The following is a 19,093-nucleotide window of genomic DNA, read 5'->3' as shown; positions in this document are numbered from 1 at the left end:
GATGCTTGTCTTGAGGGCAAATTCCCATTGTCCAAAGTAAGTGCTCGAGTGCTCATGGCCTCACAGAGGCTGTGAAGGTTGTGTAGTGCCCTGAGTAATGTTAACTAAGTATAATCTCCACATTTCCCCCAAACTGTGTATGGCTCCAGCGGTCAGCTACTGAGGAATGAAGATACACGGCAGTGCTTTAGTCTGACAGTGAGTTGACCATGCTTGATCATTCTACATGCTTCTGTAGTTGCTAGGAGCCTGGAATCCCCCCAGTGGGCACTCTGGTCGGGGAGCTGCTCTTATGCACCTTTTGCTTCTTTGAGGTCTCCTCTAGAAAGTTCCTGCTTCCAACCTCAAATGTTAAACCAAGCTGTTTCTAGTGTATCTACTTCATTGGCCAGTGATGGGGCAACTTCTTGGTCAGAACCACACAGAGGCCATCTTGAAGAAGAGGGTGGGCCGTAATGGGAAGAGATGGTGGAGATTCGGTCCATTTGAGAAGTGGCTAACCTCCAGAGAACTACCAGCCCTCCAGTGACTTCCAAGGAAGACTGGGAGGGCGAATCAGACCCTGTTTGCTCCGTTCCATCATTACTCCCAAGTAAGAGATTGCAGAGGGATTTCAAGAAGCAACTAAATTCCTCTGGGGCACCAAGGAAACACCTACGCACCACTGTGACAGTACCCGTCACGCTACAAAGCAGCTGGCGGTTCCTACTCTGGTGGGAATAATCACCATTCTGAGCCCCGCAGCAGGATTCTCTAGATAGTGTCCTGATGGTTTAAGGATGAAAAACATGTGAAACGTGGATCCCTCTAATCTGGTTCTACGTCCCAGGTTGGTCTGACGAATGGAATGAAAACACCCCCGCAGGAACATGTCAGAAAGGGAAGGAGAGACTCCTTTCGTTTACCTGGGAGGAGGAAAGGGGCAGCATCCTGTGTCTACCGGTGCCTGGTCATCGGAGACCTGAGGAATCTGTAAGGAAGAGCCATCTGTTAGGAGAAGGGGCGAAAGGGCTGTGAAACACCAAGGCAGGTGTAGATGTGGGGCAGGGCGGACGCGTGAGGACGGTGAATCACATACGGTTATGACTGGCAGTCAGAAGAAGGATTTAGGGTTCCAGACAGCATCTAGATTCTAGAAGATGAAAGCCATTGAATTGTGCCGCTTAACCAGCGGGGCGAGGGAAGCGTCTTCTCTAGCAGGAGCTCAACTTGGGCTCCACCTTGGCCGCCCACCAGCACCTCACCCACATCCTGGACTACTCCCTCCAGAGTAATCTCTTTATCTGCCTCCCAGGGGCGTGTGTACCCAGATACAGGCAGCTGTTTAGACGCGACATCCAGGCTTCTTCAGAGGGCAGGATTTTATCACTGTCCGTGTTGAGAATTGCTGGGGCATCATGGCCAACATGCATAAAACGGGACTTTCCGTTTTATTACTATTTCTCTGTTCTCTACAGGCCACGCGCTTCGGGTGGCCCACACCCAGAGAGGACCCGTCCCACCCGCCACCCTCCACAATGCCACGTCTGCCACTTCTTGGCTGGCCCATGCTTTGCCTTCTCTCTACCCCTACTACCCTCCCCTACTCCTCCCCCCTCCCCGCCCCCCCCCCCAGCCCTGGGCTGCTCAGAAACCTGCAGCCTCAGTCTCTAATTCCACATCAGCCGCTATTCTCCTGCCATTGTGTGCTGCTGAAGTCACAGAAACACAGACTTAGAAGGCTATGAATTCAAGCTGCCTGCCTTCAAATTCCTTCTCAGAAATACTTTTGCTCGGTTGAATTAGCTTCCTGAGAGCAGGCAGTTCCCAACCTGGGGTCCCTGGACCTCGAAAATTATTATGCAAAATTTTGTGTGTATGTTCTTTTTTTTTCCTGGGTTCATCGTATTCTTTACTGTAATATTAAAGAGATCACAGGAGGTGCCTGGGTGGCTCAGTCAGTTGAGCGTCTGACTTCGGCTCACGTCATGATCTGGTGATTCGTGAGTTCAAGCCCCACATCGGGCTCTCTTCTGTGGGTGTGGAGCCTGCTTCAGATCCTCTGTCCCCCTCTCTCTCTGCTCCTCCCCTGCTCGTGTGCTCTTTCAAAAATGAACATTAAAAAAAAAAACAGATCACAGACCCCAAAAGTTAGGCATTTATTCCAAATTCTCTCCTCTTGCCTCGATCTCCCACTCCAGACTCCAGCATCCTCTCCCACCCCTTATTTACTGAGATGATTCAAGTCATCTGGCCTGAGCTTCCTCATCTAGCCTCCTCTGCTCTTACAAGATCCACTTTTTCCATCTCTTTCCATCTTTAAAGGAACAGGTGTCCTTCCATCTTCTCAAGGTCCATACTTCCTCATTTTAGTCTTAACCTTCTATCTTCTGCTGACTTAAATACCTTGCTCCACCAATGACTGCACACTTTTCTGGCATCTTTAATCTCTTGTGCTCCCTTCACTTGCTTTCACACACTGTGGGGCCGGTACAAAGGGAAGAAGACGGTTGCATCACTCCATGGCCATGTTTGATGGGTAGGGAATGAAAGGAAATAAGATGCGCACAATCCCTGCCTTTCCAGAATGCCCACTGTAGTTAAGGACGCAGACAAGTGAAAAGGCGAGTGGTACCCAGAACCATGAGATGAAAAGCACAATGCCTGTGGGAACACACAGCACTAATCCAGACTTGGGGTCTGGGAGGTGTGCAGAGGGAGCAGAGAGCATGGTTAAGAGTAAAGATGCTGGGCTACTTGTCTGTTGTCAACCCTCAGCTCTACAGTTGTACTAGTCATGTGACCTGGGGCAGATGACTTCATTTCACTGGCCTCGGTTTCATCATCTAGAAAATAGGCAGAAGAATAGTGTGAGGGTTGGGTTACATGGAGAGATATAGAGAACACATTAGAGTGCCTGGCACATGGTAAGTGACATATAAGCATTAACTAGTCTTTTAATATCTGTACCAGTCTCCGGACTAGACTCTGCACGTACATTGTTTCATTTCTTCCTCACAATAGCTCTATGAATTGGGAATTATTTTGTGTTTTTTTCCTTCAAAAAACCCTTTTTTACTATAGTGTTCTTTTTAAAAAAATTTTTTTTAACATTTATTCATTTTTGAGAGACAGAGCATGAGTGGGGGAGGGGCCGAGAGAGAGGGAGACACAGAATCCGAGGCAGTCTCCAGGCTCCGAGCTGTCTGTCCGCACAGAGCCCGATGCGGGCTTGAACCCACAAACTATGCAATCATGACCCGAGCCAAAGTCGGCCGCTTAACCGACTGAGCCACCCAGGCGCCCCTAGTATAGTTTTCAATTCTTCATGACTTCCATGGAATTCTGCACTGCCATCTTTCCTGTGAGACCTTTCAGGACCTCCCCCTAAAGCAGGTAGACTACGCTTCCCTCCTAGCCAGGCTTATTTCATTGACTTGCTTGGAACGGAGCAGTGGAAAGTTAACAGACAAGACACAAGCAGAGGTCTTGAATATACATCCATGATCTGACATGGTCTCCTTCACGTCTGACATTTACCACGAAGGAAACACACCCTTGTTTCAGGGGAGTGACGAGATGCTTGGGACCAACCTGAATCCAACCCACAACACGGGCCAAATCTAGCTGACCCACATTCCGACGCAGAGCCACCCCGGCTGACCCAAAAACCTAGGTGTGTTGTAAACAGGTGAGACTCGGGAGTCGTTCGCTAAGTAGGGTTGTCACGGAGACACGTGACTAGCAGTGCCCCCTTCCCCCCCCCCCCCCCCCCCAAGCAACTATTCACAACTCTGCTGCTACCACAATTTCCAATCATCCTTACTCTGGTCTGTTTTCTACAGTTAACACCTTCTAGCATGCAGTATGTTAACATTAAGTTTACTGTCTCCTCCCAAACCCACGCTCAGCTTTGGGCAGATGTTTATTGGATTTTTTCTCAGCCATATGCCTGGCTCGTGGAGCAGTACCACCGCTCAGTTAGGAAATGGGATGTATGGGTGAAAGCTTATTGTCACTTTGCTTGATAGCAAAAATATAAAGGAAGCAGCAGAGGGAATGTATAAATTGGGGTTCCATGTAATATGTGGCAGTTATAATGAGTGGACTAGAACTAGATCGCCTAAGCAAGAATAAATCTTAAGAATATAAACTTGGAAGAAAAGCAAACGTTGCAGAATACTGCTAATATTCATACGCATTTTACCCAACTGTTATAGTGTGATTTGTGGATGTGTGTGTGTTTATAATAAAAACATGTCTAAGCAATGGTAAATGCCAATTTAGGAGCACAGTTACCTCCGGCAAGTTAGGGAGGGAGTGGGATCAAGGAGGGTGGACAGGAGAATTCAACTATGTCTGTAGCAAAATGTTCAGATGTGGCAAAAAAAAAAAAAAAAAAAAAGAAAGTATTGGATACATGAGTGTTGGCTCTAATATTCTCTTTTGTAATGTTTTAAATATTCTTCACTTAAGTTTTAAAAATTTTAATTTCATGATTCATAATATATTCACACAGCTTAAAATTTAAAAAGATGCACTAAGATATACGGTAAAAATTTTGTCTTCCTTCTCTGGCCCCTGGTAACTCATTTCCTCTTCAATTTTTAAATAATGGCTTCATTGAGCTATGGCTGAAATTAAAATTCACCTTCTAAAATTGAAATTCAGTGTTTTTTGGTATACTAACAGAGTGGAGCAACCAACCATCACCCTAGATTATTCTGGAACATTCTCATTACCCCCAAAAGGAACCCAACATGTACCTATCGGCAGTTACTCCCCATTTACCCCCACCGCTCGAACCACCAACCACTAATTTACTTTTTGTCTCTGTAGGTTCGCTTCTGGACATTTCATATAAATGGAATTATAGGCTACATGGTCTTTAATGAATAGTTTCTTTTACTTTGCAGCATGTGTTCAAAGCTCATCTGTTGTAAGATATATCATGTATCGGCACTTCATTCCTTTTTAAAAAATGTTTATTTGTTTGTTTATATTGAGAGGCTGAGAGAGAGAGAAACTCACAAATCATAAGATCGTGACCTGAACTGAAATACAGTCAGATGCTTAACCTACTGAGCCACCCAGGTGCCCCAGTACCTTACTCCTTTCTATAGATGAATAATATCCCAGTGTACAGATATACCATATTTTATTTATCCATTCATTAGTTGATAGACATTTGAGTTGTTTCCACTTTTTGGATACATGAACAATGTGGCTATGAACATTTATGTACGTGTTTTTGTTTACGGACATATGTTTGCCTTAATATTTTAATCAGTATAGTTGACCCTTGAACACCATTGGGGTTAGGAACACTGCCCCCGCCCCCCAAGGTTGAAAATCCATGTGTAACTTTTGATTCCCCCAAAACTTAATTACTAACAGCCTACTGTTGACCAATAACTAATGACTGATAACATAAACTGCTAGTTAACACACATTTTGTATCTTATATGTATCGTATACTATATTCTTACAGTAAAGTAAGCTAGAGAAAAGAAAATTATTATAGAAATCACGAGGAAGGGGAAAGACATCTGCAGTATAGTACTGTATTTTTAAAAATCCACATACAAGTAGAGCCATGCAGTTCAAACCCATGTTGCCCAAAGGTCAACCACATACGGTTTTGAAGTCACTGGGGCACCTGGGTGGCTCAGGTGGTTAAGTGTCCCACTTCGCTCAGGTCATGATCTCAAGTTCATGAGTTCTAGTCCCATGCTGGGCTCTGTGCTGACAGCTCAGAGCCTGGAGCCTGCTTCAAATTGTGTGTCTCACTCTCTCTCTGCCCCTCACCCTCTCTCTCTCTCTCTCTCTCTCTCAAAAATAAAAACATTTTTTAAAAATTAAAAAAAAAGAAATCAAACATTACCTTTGGGTTTATGAAGAAACACCAGTCTCCTGACACACTCCTTCTTTACCTCCAATTTCCATTCCCCAGAAACAATGATTTTCAACAGTCTATTTCTTCTGCTACTCCTTATTTCTTTTAAATTTTGTGTTTTTTTAAATTTATCTTAAGTTTACTTATTTTGAGAGGGAGAGAGAGAGAGAGGGGAGAGAGCAAATCCCAAGCAGGCTCCACAGTGTCCGCGCAGAGCCCAATGCAGGGCTCGAACTTGCTACTCCCTATTTCTAAGATGCTATGTTCATGCTGGGTCTGGATGTCCATGTTCAGTTTTTGGGTTTTTTTGTTTGTTTGTTTGTTTGTTTTTACATCTTACATGGGAGACGGAGATTTGACCCTCTCACTTCCCCCAGTGTGTAGACACAAGCTCCCCCACCATCCTCTAACACAGGCATAACACCTCTTAGTGAAATCAACATTCCGTGTTGACAATGACCACATAAATATTCACAGCTCAGTTATGTCGGGCACAATGTTTACATCTCCCTTTTGTTTCTACCCTTCTTCCTAGGGTCCTTTGTCCTCCTCTCTGGTCCTGCTGCCCAGCTGCCATCCAGAAGCTTCCCTCTGCCATCATCCCGGGATTCCCCTTCTTCCCCCTCTGGGTTGAAGCTCCTGTTTCTCTGCACCTTCCATTTCTCCATCTCCTTCCTTGTTTTGCTAAGCACATCCTCTAGTAGATTCCTGAGAAAGATGGCATGGGACATAAATTTCTCGAGACTTTCTTTTTTAAAAATTTTTTTTAACGTTTATTTATTTTTGACAGAGAGAGAGTGAGAGAGCGAGAGCTTGAGCAGAGGAGGGGCAGAGAGAGAGGGAGACCCAGAATTCGAAGCAGGCTCCAGGCTCTGAGCTGTCAGCACAGAGCCCCACGCAGGGCTCGAACTCACAGACCGCGAGATCATGACCTGAGCTGAAGTGGGTCGCTCAACCAACTGAGCCACCCAGGCACCCCTCTCGAGATGTTTTATAGCTGGAAATATGTATAGTCTAGTCTCATTCTTGGAAGTCCACACTGGAAATCATTTTTTGTCAAAGTTCTGGAGGGATTGTTTCAGTGTCTGATACTATCCTGATGTATGATCCCTTATGTGTCATTTTTTTTCTTCCTGGAAATACTTAGGATTTTTATTTTGTGCCAGGCATTCTGAAATGTTATGATATGCCTTACAGTGGATATGTTTTCATCCACTGTGTGCTAGGGATTCTGTGATCACTTAATCTGGAAAATTCAAATATTTCAGTTCTGGAGAGTTCTCTCTCTTTCTCTCTCATTTCCTCTGTTTTCTGTGTTCTCTTTCATTGGGATTGGATTTGATTGTTGGGCTACCTGGCTTGACCTTCTAATTTTATTTTTCCTTCTGTTTTCTGTATCTTGGCTTGCTTGCTTAGTTAGTTAGTTAGTTAGTTAGTTAGGAGAGAGAGAGAGTGCGAGCAGGGGAGGGACAGAGAGAGGGGGAGACACAGAATCCGAAGCAGGCTCCAGGCTCTGAGCATCAGCACAGAGCCTGGTGCAGGGCTTGAACTCATGAACAGCGAGATCATGACCTGAGCCAAAGTTGGACGCTTAATCGACTGAGCCACCCAGGCGCCCTTGTCATTTGGCCTATTTCTACTGTCACGGAAGTATGTCAACTTTTTCTTCAAGATTTCCATTGAACATTTCCTTTCCTTCTTCTTTTTAATAGCCAAAGCCTCCTTCTTTTTCTCTGAATACTCCTTTTTAACATATAATAGCAATGTGGGGGGGGGGGGAGGTCAGGACAGAGTGAGGACGGTCTTACTGCTCCTCGTATAACCTGTCTACCAATCCTCATGTTTTCCAGCTCCGTCTTGCACAACAACCTTCAAAAGTATGTGGTGCCTCAGAGTTTTGAGCTTTGCTGAGTCCATGGTGGCATTTGAGTTGTTTCTTCTTGGTGTCTCTCATTCCAGGCTTGGGGGCCAGCTGCTGTGTGTGCTTAAGCACTTTCTGCAATTCATCTATTCTATGGCCTCCAACATTCTGCTCACATCTCTTATCGACTATTACCTCATTTGGGCTCTCCTACTAGACTGGAAAGCCCATGAAACCAAGGGCTGTGCATGTTTTGTTAGCTTCTAAACACTCTATCTGGCATTTCAACAATATTTGTTGAATAAAATGAATGCAGAGGACTCTGCTGACTGGAAGGAGATAGAAAGGAAAGGCAGAAATGTACTTTGGCCACAAAGGAATGTCGTGGGGGAGCTAAGTACTCCTGCTGTGATGAGTGCAAAGGTGTAGCTTCGGAAGGGGGGTGGGGTGCCAAGAAAGAGAAAAGGCTGCGGAATCCAGCAGAGACCAGATCGTGGTGGGTCTTTCAAGCTGTGTTAGGGAGTTTGGTCTTTACTCTGAAAAGAATGGGGAACTATTTTAAAGTCTGTACTAGTTTCCTAGGGCAGCTGTAACAAAGTACCACAAATTGGGTGGTTTACCCATGGCTCTTCCAGTTTTTGGTGGTCTGCTGACAATTCTTTCTGATAGAGGCATCCCCCAGATATCTGTGGTAGCACATTTCCCCTTTTTATAAGGAGACGGCCATCCCGGATTAAAACCTACCCTTCTGACCTCATCTTGATGTCATCTTCTACAAATACCCTATATCCAAATAAGGTCACATTCATAGGCACTTGTGGTTAGGACTTCAATATCTTTAGGGGAGGACACAATTCTTAACAGGAAGTGACACCTTATACCCTTACTACTGTCTCTTAGAAAAACCTCCCCACCTCCAACGAGAAAGAGTGGGCGTGGAGAGGATAAAGATCAGACCATTCCAGAGACCTGTGGCTTCAGGTGGGTGGAAGGCGAGGGCACACAGTGGTGGGACAAAGACAGGTGGGCAGATGCAAGGGACACTTGGTGGCTTGGTAAACAGAAAGGACAAGAAGGAACTGATTGAATACAGAGGAAGAAAGAGACTGAACAGACGAAAAAAAGCAGTCAAGGATGACCCCATCTCTTAACTCCCACACTGTCTTTACTGGGCTGCTCATCTCACCCCTCTTCTAAAACTGATCTAAAGGACTTTACGTAGCGTTAATGTGTTTGCTGTTAATGTCCTGTCTTTAAGTGACATTTGATGCGTTAAGCATCTTCTCCACGAACGATTATTTACACATAATTGCAAAACGAGCAATTCTATTTTGAAATCCCGCTGTCATTGCAAATATCTAAAGCTCAACTCCTTCTTCCTCTGACAAAGAAGCTCCCGGGCACCCCGTCCTTAGTTCAGCCAGGAGTGCATCACTGACCCCGGGCGGTCCAGAGTACTTTTTGACTCCTCCTTTTTCCTGTGGCCAAAGTTGCATTTATTTTTCCCTGATAGTCTTTCCCAATTTTGTGCTTTCTATGCCTCTTCTACCATATACCCTTACTACCATAGCCCTGGGCTTCGGGTCAACTTCCTGATTCACTACTTCCCACCTCACCGACCCTTAATACATCCTGCACATCACCACCATACTCCTCTTCATCAAGCTACACCTCCCTCCCCTCATTCTCCTGCTCATTAATCATCGGAGATCACCCACCACTTGCAGGATAATGTCTAAATGCTGCCTCGATCTATCTTTCAGTCCTCGTACTGACGGCATAAGCCCTCTGGTGCTCCCGAGCAGGTCTGTTAGCCATCTGACAAAACTGGAACATTTCTCATACGCCTATCAGATTCCTGCGCACTCTCCTTGCCTGCTCCTTCACTCCCCATTTCTATAAATCTGAATCATTCTCCCGGTCCCAAGAACGAGACTGGCTACGTCATTTGTGGGCCCCGGTACAACACAAAAACGTGGGGCTCTAGGTTCAAAAATGATCAAGGATGTTTAGACGCGGACGACAGAACATTAAGCCAAGGGTGGAGCCCTTCTGAGCAGAGGGCCCTGTGTGACACGCGTCACAGGTCCACAAAGCAGTCCCTGCTCCTTGACCACCAATTTACCTTTTGTTCTCTTCCTAGCACCTACAGTACTTGTCTGTAAGTCATCCTTGACATTTACTGCACGCGACCTTTCTTGGTCCATTAAGCTCCGTGTCTGTATTGTCCATTAACCTCCGTGTCTATCTGCATGTCCGTATGTGTTTGTAACATCTTGATTCATTCATCAAGCTCTTAGGAGGAACATCCTCCGTGCCAGGCCCTTAGGAGACAACACCAGAAGGCTCCTCTCACACGCTCAAGGATTTCACAATATGGAAGGTTACTAAATATCCCAACAATTATAACGCCCTTTGATCAACACGGTGAGAGACAGATGCCCAAGGTACCAGTGACATGATGGGGGTGGCGTGGCGGGCAGGAAGGCATTTTAAAAGATGTGGAGCTGGGCCCCCAAGAGTCTATGGAAGCTGGCCAGGAGAAGCAGGAGAGAGAGAGTGATGAAGGGCATTTCAGAGGGACCAGCACATACATACAGTGTGGGACTGTTACGTGCCTCACCCGGCCAAAACGTCAGCTTCTGGAGTACAGGAATTGCACCCTCACCTAGCACCTAATCCAATTCATTGCTCATAGTACAAATGCAATAAATATTGGATGAGCTGAGAAGGCAAATTGATTCCATAAACAATGTGGGACTGAAAAGTTAAACTAAAGAACAAAAGGATAAATTTTCCATACATATCTAAAATTTACAAAGCATGAGAGGTCTTCCGGAGAATTTATATATATGCAGCTGCCATTTAAAGACTGATTTTACATCTGGCTAGTGCTAATTTTACTACCCCTTTCTGATAACAGTACAACAAAAGCTAATTATAGCTATTATTGCCAGGTAGAGTATAAACGGAAGAGTGCTGTTCACAGCTGCGAATTTTATTTTCATAAAATGTCAAGTGCTATAAAATGTTAGCTCTGCAATATTTTTAAGTATTAAAAAGTTAAATCTAGCAAACGATGCAGGCTCTGACCATTTCCAAGGTAGAGAATTTGCGTAACTTGAGTTTATAACAACTCCATAGATACTCACTGGCATTTTACAACCCATTTGCACTAACAGAGTCATTAAAACAGATGCGGGCCGAAGTGAATGTAGGCCACTTACCTTCAGCTTCCCATGCTGGAAATACAGTATTTCCTCAACTTTTGTGAACACATATGTTGCTGTTGCTGAGACAATATTTGATATCCTTCCAACCACCAAGAATACAAATACATGGACCGAGATTTTAAAATAAGCACATAGAAAACAATACAAGAAAAAGGGTGTGTGCATCAAGTCTTAAGATGCAAAGTCATGAGACTTTTAACAATGCAAAGCTAAAAATAAAAATGAAAAAGCTACTAAGAAAAATATTTGGGGAACATGGTGTGCAGGAAAAGCAAAAGACCTGAAATTAGAAATCTTAGAGATAACTCCCGATTCCAGCATATGCACCAGATCTTGGGTAAGGAGTTTCCCCTTTACTCAGCTGAACTTAGAGGTAAATTGGAGACACTCCTACCTATGTCACAGGGTTACCCTGAAGAATAAAGGAGATTATTCCTAGCACAGCTAACACAGTGGTCCTAGCTAGTGCCAAATTTTAGCTGAATCTGAGTTGGTTACTTGAGGTCTACATAAAATACCTAAACATTTCGTTACGCCAAGTCCGATTCATTCATTCATTCATTCATTCATTCATTCATTCAATCTTTTCTTTAAAATTCAACTGGAATTTATTGTGCATTTACTAGTGCCCTGTGCTGAGGGCCTTAACACATCACCTTTAAGACTTCCAGCAACCCCATGATATAAGTGGCATCTATTTCCATCCGAAGGTAAGGACACTGAGGCCCAGATGAAAAGTTGTTGTTTTTACTGTGTATCTGCAGCAGCAAAATGAAAATATTTCTGGTCAAGTTCTCCATTCCTTAAATAGGAATATGAATCAGCTGCTAATTCTTTGCAGAGTCAGCCAAAACATAGTCAGTGCAGCTTCAGTCGGTTCATATGACACAGCTTCCTTATTTCAATCACTCCTTTATTAAACAAGCATTTACTTCATGGGTCTCATGAAGAATTTATTGTGTAGAAGACACAAAACAAACAAAGGTACAGAGGATCAGAGGAAACATACGCAGTAGAGAGGAAAACAATGAAATAGATTAGTCTGGTGGCAGAGAAATGGAATGGAGCGGGCAGTGACTGGAAGTAAGGAGAAGGGTAGGAGGCCATGGCCACTAGGTACTAGGTACCTAAGTACTAGGTACCTGGGTACTAGGTACTACCTCATACTAACGTATGAGGCAGGAACTGTCAGCCTGGGATCGTGGCAGTGAGCAACAGAAGCAAGAGGCACACAGACTATCTCTGAGACTACGTGTAGAGGATAAACGAGATGAATGAGTCAAGGATGACTGAGGTCAATTAGCTAAGGAACTGAGGAGAGAGTGATAATGTCCTGGATAGATATGTGACATTTCAGGGAGGCAAGAAGGAAATCCATTGGATCACAATGACATTAAGGCAATACTGAAAATGCTCAGGAGAGCCCACTGGTGCAAAATGCAAGCCACGTCACTGAGGCTGGGGGGCTAGGTCAAGGCGGAAGACAGATTTGCGCCTCATCAGCATGGAGGTCATCAAAACCATGCAACAAGGTGAGCTCTCTAGAAGGAAGCACGTAGGAGCAAATCAGCAGAAGTTGAAGGACTGACATCTAACATCAAGGGAGGGAGAGAGAAGAAAGGGCAAATTTTGATCAATTTTTGGCATGTAATGGAATATACTAATATTATATTAGATTTCAGATTATTTTAGATTGTATTAGACAATAAAGGACATTTTATTTTTGTTTTTCTGTCCCAATAAAGGTTAAGTGTCAACAAAGGAAGAGGCATGTGCACTGCACTTTAAATTCTGTCCATTTTGAGAAGCTTCCTATTCAGGGAAAGGAAATGGCTCAGAATGAAGTCTCTTAGACCGAACAAGAAGATTAACAATCCATTTCCATTTCCAATAATGTGTAAGATCTGCTTCCATCGGCGAGACCCTGGAAGTGCCATGAAAATCTCAAAACTTGTTTTTGCCTGCAGTGACCACAATGTCCAAGTTCATTCACTATTTTCCTCAGTCAGCCTACTTTTGGCGGGACATTGAGTATACAGCGGTGGATTAGATAGACACATTCTCTGTCCCATAGACTGCAGAGCCGAAATCCTGACAACTGGCATCCTTCCTTCTTGCTTCCAATCCAAAGTAAACAGGATTGGACCTCAGTGACATTAAATGAGTTCTACTTGCTTTTCCCATTGTCCTTTGGCTACGAACATTTTACAGATGAAGGCTGAGTGTTTGCTAACCAGCAGATGGAGGTCTTCTTTTAGATGGACTATTTTAGATGTGACTGTTATACGTGCCCGAGTGGTCACACATTTTAACCTCAGTAGTTGAGTGGCCCTCTCCAGCGGGCTCTGTCTGCTGTCTACACAGTGAAGGTTTTGGCCTTCAGAGGCCCCCTAGTCTTTTACAAACTCCAGCCAGAGGAATGAGAACATGGGAAGAAGGGGCCTCTGTCATCTCATCTCCCTCCTCACTGTCCTTTCCTCTTTAAATCCGCAGAAATGAAGGGTAAATGGAAGATGAACAAAAAATATGTATTTTTGTTTAATTAAGAATTTTAAAAAAGCCCCTGAATGAAGGAAGCATGAACTCTCCCAAACTGCTGGTGGGAGCAGATTTACTGGAGCTACTGAGTTTATAGACTTTTCGTTTTGTTAAGTGTTCAGGACAGAAGACAAAGCTTCAGAATAAGTGGGCCAATTCGGCCAACCCTAGCAGGTGGCTCTGCTGGGCGCACAGGGTTGTCTTCATCTCTAAGTCATTTCCCTGCCTGTGGTATGAGTCACTGTCAAACACCCACAAGGACCGTGCAGGTAGTTAAACTGGGTGACACGGGCTGAGTATAAGTGGCAGAAACTGACACGCACTGGAAAACGTACGTCTTGCCCAAAGGTAGTAGCACAACGAATGCCAGTTGGATTGCACAGGAGAAACCAGAAGTCTAGATTTTTATGTGAGATCATCTAATTTTTAAAATATTGTCAAGGAGTTAAAAAAAAAAATTAAATGTCCTGTCACTAATTTGCAGTCTCTGGTCTACAGAGTTCGTTATGCTTGTAGAGAACACGGAAGGCATTTGCAGATTTACAAACATCATTAACCTTATCATGTGTAACCAGGGCAAAAGACTCAAGAACACTGAGATAACCTGACAGCAGAGGCACCCATTTATAATCAAAAGACTTAGTAATGGTGGTAACATAGTGACTACCACTGTACATATGGGGTGAGTGGTTTGACAGTTAAAAATGACACTGAAAGATGAGAACGAATCACGCAAAATGTTGACACGAGCTTGACCTGTTATCCTCATTGTTGTTATCCTCATCAGCTGGAATGAGGGGAAAATCTTCGGTGTTACATGTAAATACTGGGTGCCTGAGGTCAGTCCGAAGAAGGCTCAGAATCTGAGCAATTAACATACTGTGGCAAACTGCTTCTAAAAGTTGTTGCCGGGCATGGAACCATTCCATGGGTTCAAAGCCCATTTCACCAAAATTTGAGGCTCCAGTGCAACTTCATGCATCCACCCATTCATTCATTCAACAAATACTTACTGAGCACTTACTATGAGCCAGGTACGATCAGAGGCACTGGAGATACAGTCGTGCATGAATCACACAAAAGTTCCTGACCTGCTGGAGTCCACATTCTAACTGTCTACATACATAGAACAAAGTATGTGATATATTAGCGATAAATCTTAGGAAGAAAAAATCAGGGAAAGGGAATAGTTGTGTGTGTCCTTCTGGGGAGAGAATTTTGAGTTGAAACGTGAGGGAAATGGGTGCTGACAGCGAGAAGGAGAAGTGGAGTAAGCCCTGCAGATTCCGGAGGAAGAAGATTCCAGACAGAAGCAACAGGGGCAAAGGCCTTGAGGGAAAGGGGCATCTGCCGTTTGCAAGGCCCACGTGATGAGGCATAGATGGAGGGGTAGAGTAGCCGCAGATGAGGTCAGAGGGGCCTGACTGCACGGGGTGTTGGCTTTCACAAGAAGTGGCATAAGAAGCCATCGTAGGGAAGGAAGTCTCCTGACTAAACCAAGGGAGAGAAAGCCGGGTACAGTAAGACCAGCGGGGGCTGCTGCAGTAATCCAGGAGAGACGGTGCTGGCTTGGACTAAGCCCTTAGCAGTGGAGATGGCAAGAAGTCATCAGATTCTGTGTATGTTTTGCCAGTAGAGCTGAAACAAGTTCCTGACAGATTCCGTGCAGCATATAAGAAAGTGAAGAGTCGAGGATGAATTTGAGGCCTTGAGCCTGAGCCATTGGGAAGATGACATTTCCATTGATGTGGAAAGACTAGAGGAGAGTCAGCTTGGGGCTGGAGAACAGCACAGGCTCAGTTTTAGACCAGTCGTATACGAGGGACCCAGTTAGGAGATCTGCTCAGGCAGTGGGCTGTAGGGTCCAGAGGCCCACACTGCAGTCACTGCCATATAGACGGTATTTCAAGCTCTGAGACTGGACGAGATCACCTAGAGAATACAGATAAGGAAGAGAAGAGGTCCACGCTCTGAGCTTTGAGGCGCTCCAACACAAAAGGTTGGAAAAATGAAGAGGGACCAGCAAAGTCTACTAAGAAGGAACACTCAGAGAGACAGGAAATGAATCAGGTGACCGTAATGAGCTGGAGGCCTGGTAAAGATAAATCTCAAGTTAGGGAGTGGGATCAGTCTCTGAAAGGCTGCTGTTAGTTATATAAGATAAGGATAGAGGACTGACCACTGGGCACAGAAATACGGAGGCCATTAGTAATCACACAAGAAGAGTTTGGTGGAGAGGAGGGGCCAAAGTCCCATTGGAGTACTTTCCCAAAAGAATGGGAGAGAAGAAATTGGAGACAGAAACTATACACAAACTTCAAAAGTTTTACTGTAAAAGGAAGAAAAGAAAGGTTGTGGAAGCTGGCTCAAGGGGGGAAGTGGGCCCAAGTGTCTTTTTTTAAGATGGGAGAAGTTAACAGTAAGTTTCTATGATTCTAGGGATTACCCATCAAAGAGAGGGGGAGGGGAATAATGCAAGAGACAGAGGGACGGTCTGCTGGAGCAAATTTCTTGAATAGGTAAGAAAGGATGAGCTCTAGTAAACAAGTGAAGGGCTAGACTCCTTCCAGAGCCCATCCACAAAGACAGGAGACAAAGCAGAATAGATAGTCCCAGGCGCCGGGCGGTGGGCCTGCACAAATTTTTCTGACTGCCTTTACTTCCACAATGAATGAGTTTGGGGAAGGAGCTATGGAAGGGTTGTACAGAAAGGAGAGGGTACAAAAGGGCTGACTAGGAGTTCGGAAGCGGATGCTTTAGGGGCATATTGGTAAGCCGCCTGAGCAACATTCAAGGCTAGTGATGACACTTTAAAAATAGTTTTCTCTTAATGACTTAACGTTTCCTTTTGAAATCATTCCAGAATTACAAAAAAAGGTGCAAAAATAGTTCAAAGAATTCCCATATGCCCGTCACCCAACTTCCTTAAATGTTCCCATCTCATATAACCACAGTAGAGCTGGCAATATCGGGACATTATCGTCGACCCGCCACTATTAACCAAAGTACAGACCTTTTTCAAATTTAGCATATTGTCCTACTGTTCTTTTCCTGGAGTAGGACCCAATCCATGATCCCATTTTCCATGCGGTTGTGGGGTCTCCTTAGTCTTCTGTAACCTGGGACACTTCTTCAGTCTGTGTCGTCACCTTGACACTTTGGAAAAAGCTAGTCATAGAAAGCCACTCAGTTTGGGCTTGTCTGTTTCCTCACAATTTAAGTCAGGTATGTATCTTTGGCAGTAAATACCACATAAGTGACATGTCCTGTTTAGCGCATGATATCTCGGAGCCCCTGATGTCTGCCACGGTCCTCCACTGGAAAGTTTGTTTTTTTCTCTTTGTAGTTAATAATTAGGTGATCGCGAATTCACAACACAAGCATTCTGCATGGTTTTTCTCCCACCCTATTCATCTCCCCCGGGGCAGGTACTGAGTAGGTAGAGAACTGATTTAATACTGTGGTTTATCAAGTGAGCACCTTAGCTAAGGTTTAACCTAAAACAGTTGCCGATATCATCAAATACAAAGGTTAACTGCTTCAAAAGATTTTCCATGTAGACCAAGATAATCAATTATAGAAGAGGAAGTGTGATGGATTATATGATTTCAAAGAAGAAAAATAGCCCTGATTTTCAAGTTTTGTGACACTGATTAATTTATACCCAGCTTTTGTGGAAAGACTTCCGGGTACTTCTGGAAAATACTTCTTAAATCAATTTTTGTCACTACGGACTTACATACATTTGCATTTGAAAGCAGCCTATTGAAATATAAGCTATTTGTAAGCAGAAAGAGGTTCTAGATTTTCATTCGTCCATCCAACAGATACTTATTGGGCCAATATCTGGTCCAAAACCTGAACAACTGGTGTGTGCTACAGGTGATAGGGAAAATCAAATATGTATCAAATAGCTAATTACAACATTCTGAAGACTCCATGAAAAGTCAGAGTTTTTAATATTCCAAAGCTCTGATAGTGTAGATGTGCCTAATTAAACATTTTTCTTACGATGGGATCTTGAACTACTCTGCGGTTTCAGCCATCTATATTCAAAGCCATGGAGGCCTGGGGTGGGGTGGAAAATGTAGAACACAAATCCCGAGATCTGGAATCTAAAGTCGCCTGAGTGTCAACTTGTGTGGCCAGCTCAAGCCAGTATAGCAAAGTAGCTAAGAGCACGTGTTCCGGAATTTACCAAGGCTTGGCTTCCGAACCCGGGTCCTGCGTGTATGGTCTTTGTGAGTTTGGATACACTTCTTAATTCCTCTAAGCCTGTTTCTTCATCAAAACAAGAAAAGTAAAGTAAACAGCACGTACGTCCCAGCATAGTTACAAGGCATTCATGAGAAGATGCATGGGCACAAGAAGCGCCAGTCTTCATACTTAATTTCGATTATGGCTGCTCTTATTATTAGTCACCTTTTGTGCTTCATTTTACATCTTACTTTCTTTAAATACTTATTTAGAGAGAGAGTGAGTGAGAGCAGGGGAGGAGCAGAAAGAGAGAGAGAATCCGAAGTAGGCTCCCCGCTCTGTGTGGAGCACGACGCAGGGCTCGATCGCAACAACCGTGAGATCCCAACCTGCGCCAAAATCAAGAGTCGGATGCTTAACCGACTGAGCCACCCAGGTGCCTCTCATTGTACATTTTAACTGTAACTGTAAAATAAGGGCAGTCAGCTAGACCGGAACGTCTCTAGCATCTGGAAATAAACGTCTGGAAAAATTACCCGACTTCCGCAGTTTGTCTTTAACGACTGCTATTACACAAGCAAGCATAAAACTTGGTATAAACGGTTAATGCGATTAGATCCTAGCTCTGGATCCAAAATTAGCTTAAAAATTAAATTCAAAACAATAACAACAAAATCGAATTACATGTTAATGAGGAGAGTGGTGACTTCCTGGAATTAAGTCACCCTCTGCCCTGTGAGTGGGTGCCGATCCCCATGGGCACAGGGCACAGGTTATTCTGTGCTCACCGCCCACACCATCTACTGTGTTCTTCCAGGAGATCAATTCTCTACTTCGCTTGCTTTGAACTACTGCAGCCTTCAGTGACATCATTTGGCCTTCACTTTGCACAAACTCATGACTTATTTGGATCTGGTTCTTTGCTCACTAGCCCTTGGAAATTAAATGAGTAACTTGGCATCAATTCGAGATTCATTTCTTAATGCGGACCTCATTTTGCCAAAGATTTGCCCAGCTCCAAATCCTTCAGTGACTCTCTACTGTTTCAAAATCCTGACATCTAAGTCCCTCTCAGACGTACGTTGGCAGTCATCCCTAACCAGCTTCTTCCCTTGTCAAACTAGGACACCTGCTGCCATAGACTGAAATGTCTATTTCCCCTCAGATCTCATATGTACAAACCTAGTCCCCAGAGGGATGATATTGGGAGGTGGGGGCTTTGGAAGGTGATTGGGTCACGAGCGTGGAACCCTCATGAAAGAGATTAGTGCTCTTGTAAAAAAAAGGTCCCGGAGAGCTCCCTTGCCCCCATTTTCCTGGCTAGGGCGTGGGTTTTCTCGTTTCAGGGACAGGAAGCAGGGTATTTTGTTTCAGTTCTCTGCCTGCTGC

The 19,093-nt window shown here is 44.3% G+C and overlaps 1 protein-coding gene across 1 annotated transcript in view; it reads right to left on the bottom strand.

Annotated features, from left to right (window-relative positions):
* LCP1 (lymphocyte cytosolic protein 1) overlaps positions 1-19,093 on the bottom strand; it is an 81,921-nt gene that overhangs the window by 52,918 nt on the left and 9,910 nt on the right. Inside the window, exon 2 of the mRNA XM_053215616.1 lies at positions 906-970. The gene's annotated coding sequence lies outside the window, so the exon portion shown is untranslated. The remainder of the gene's footprint in view (positions 1-905; positions 971-19,093) is intronic.

The sequence above is a fragment of the Acinonyx jubatus genome, chromosome A1 (assembly GCF_027475565.1).
Source record: "Acinonyx jubatus isolate Ajub_Pintada_27869175 chromosome A1, VMU_Ajub_asm_v1.0, whole genome shotgun sequence".
Lineage (NCBI taxonomy): Eukaryota > Metazoa > Chordata > Mammalia > Carnivora > Felidae > Acinonyx > Acinonyx jubatus.
This window is presented reverse-complemented; position numbering and strand designations above follow the sequence as displayed.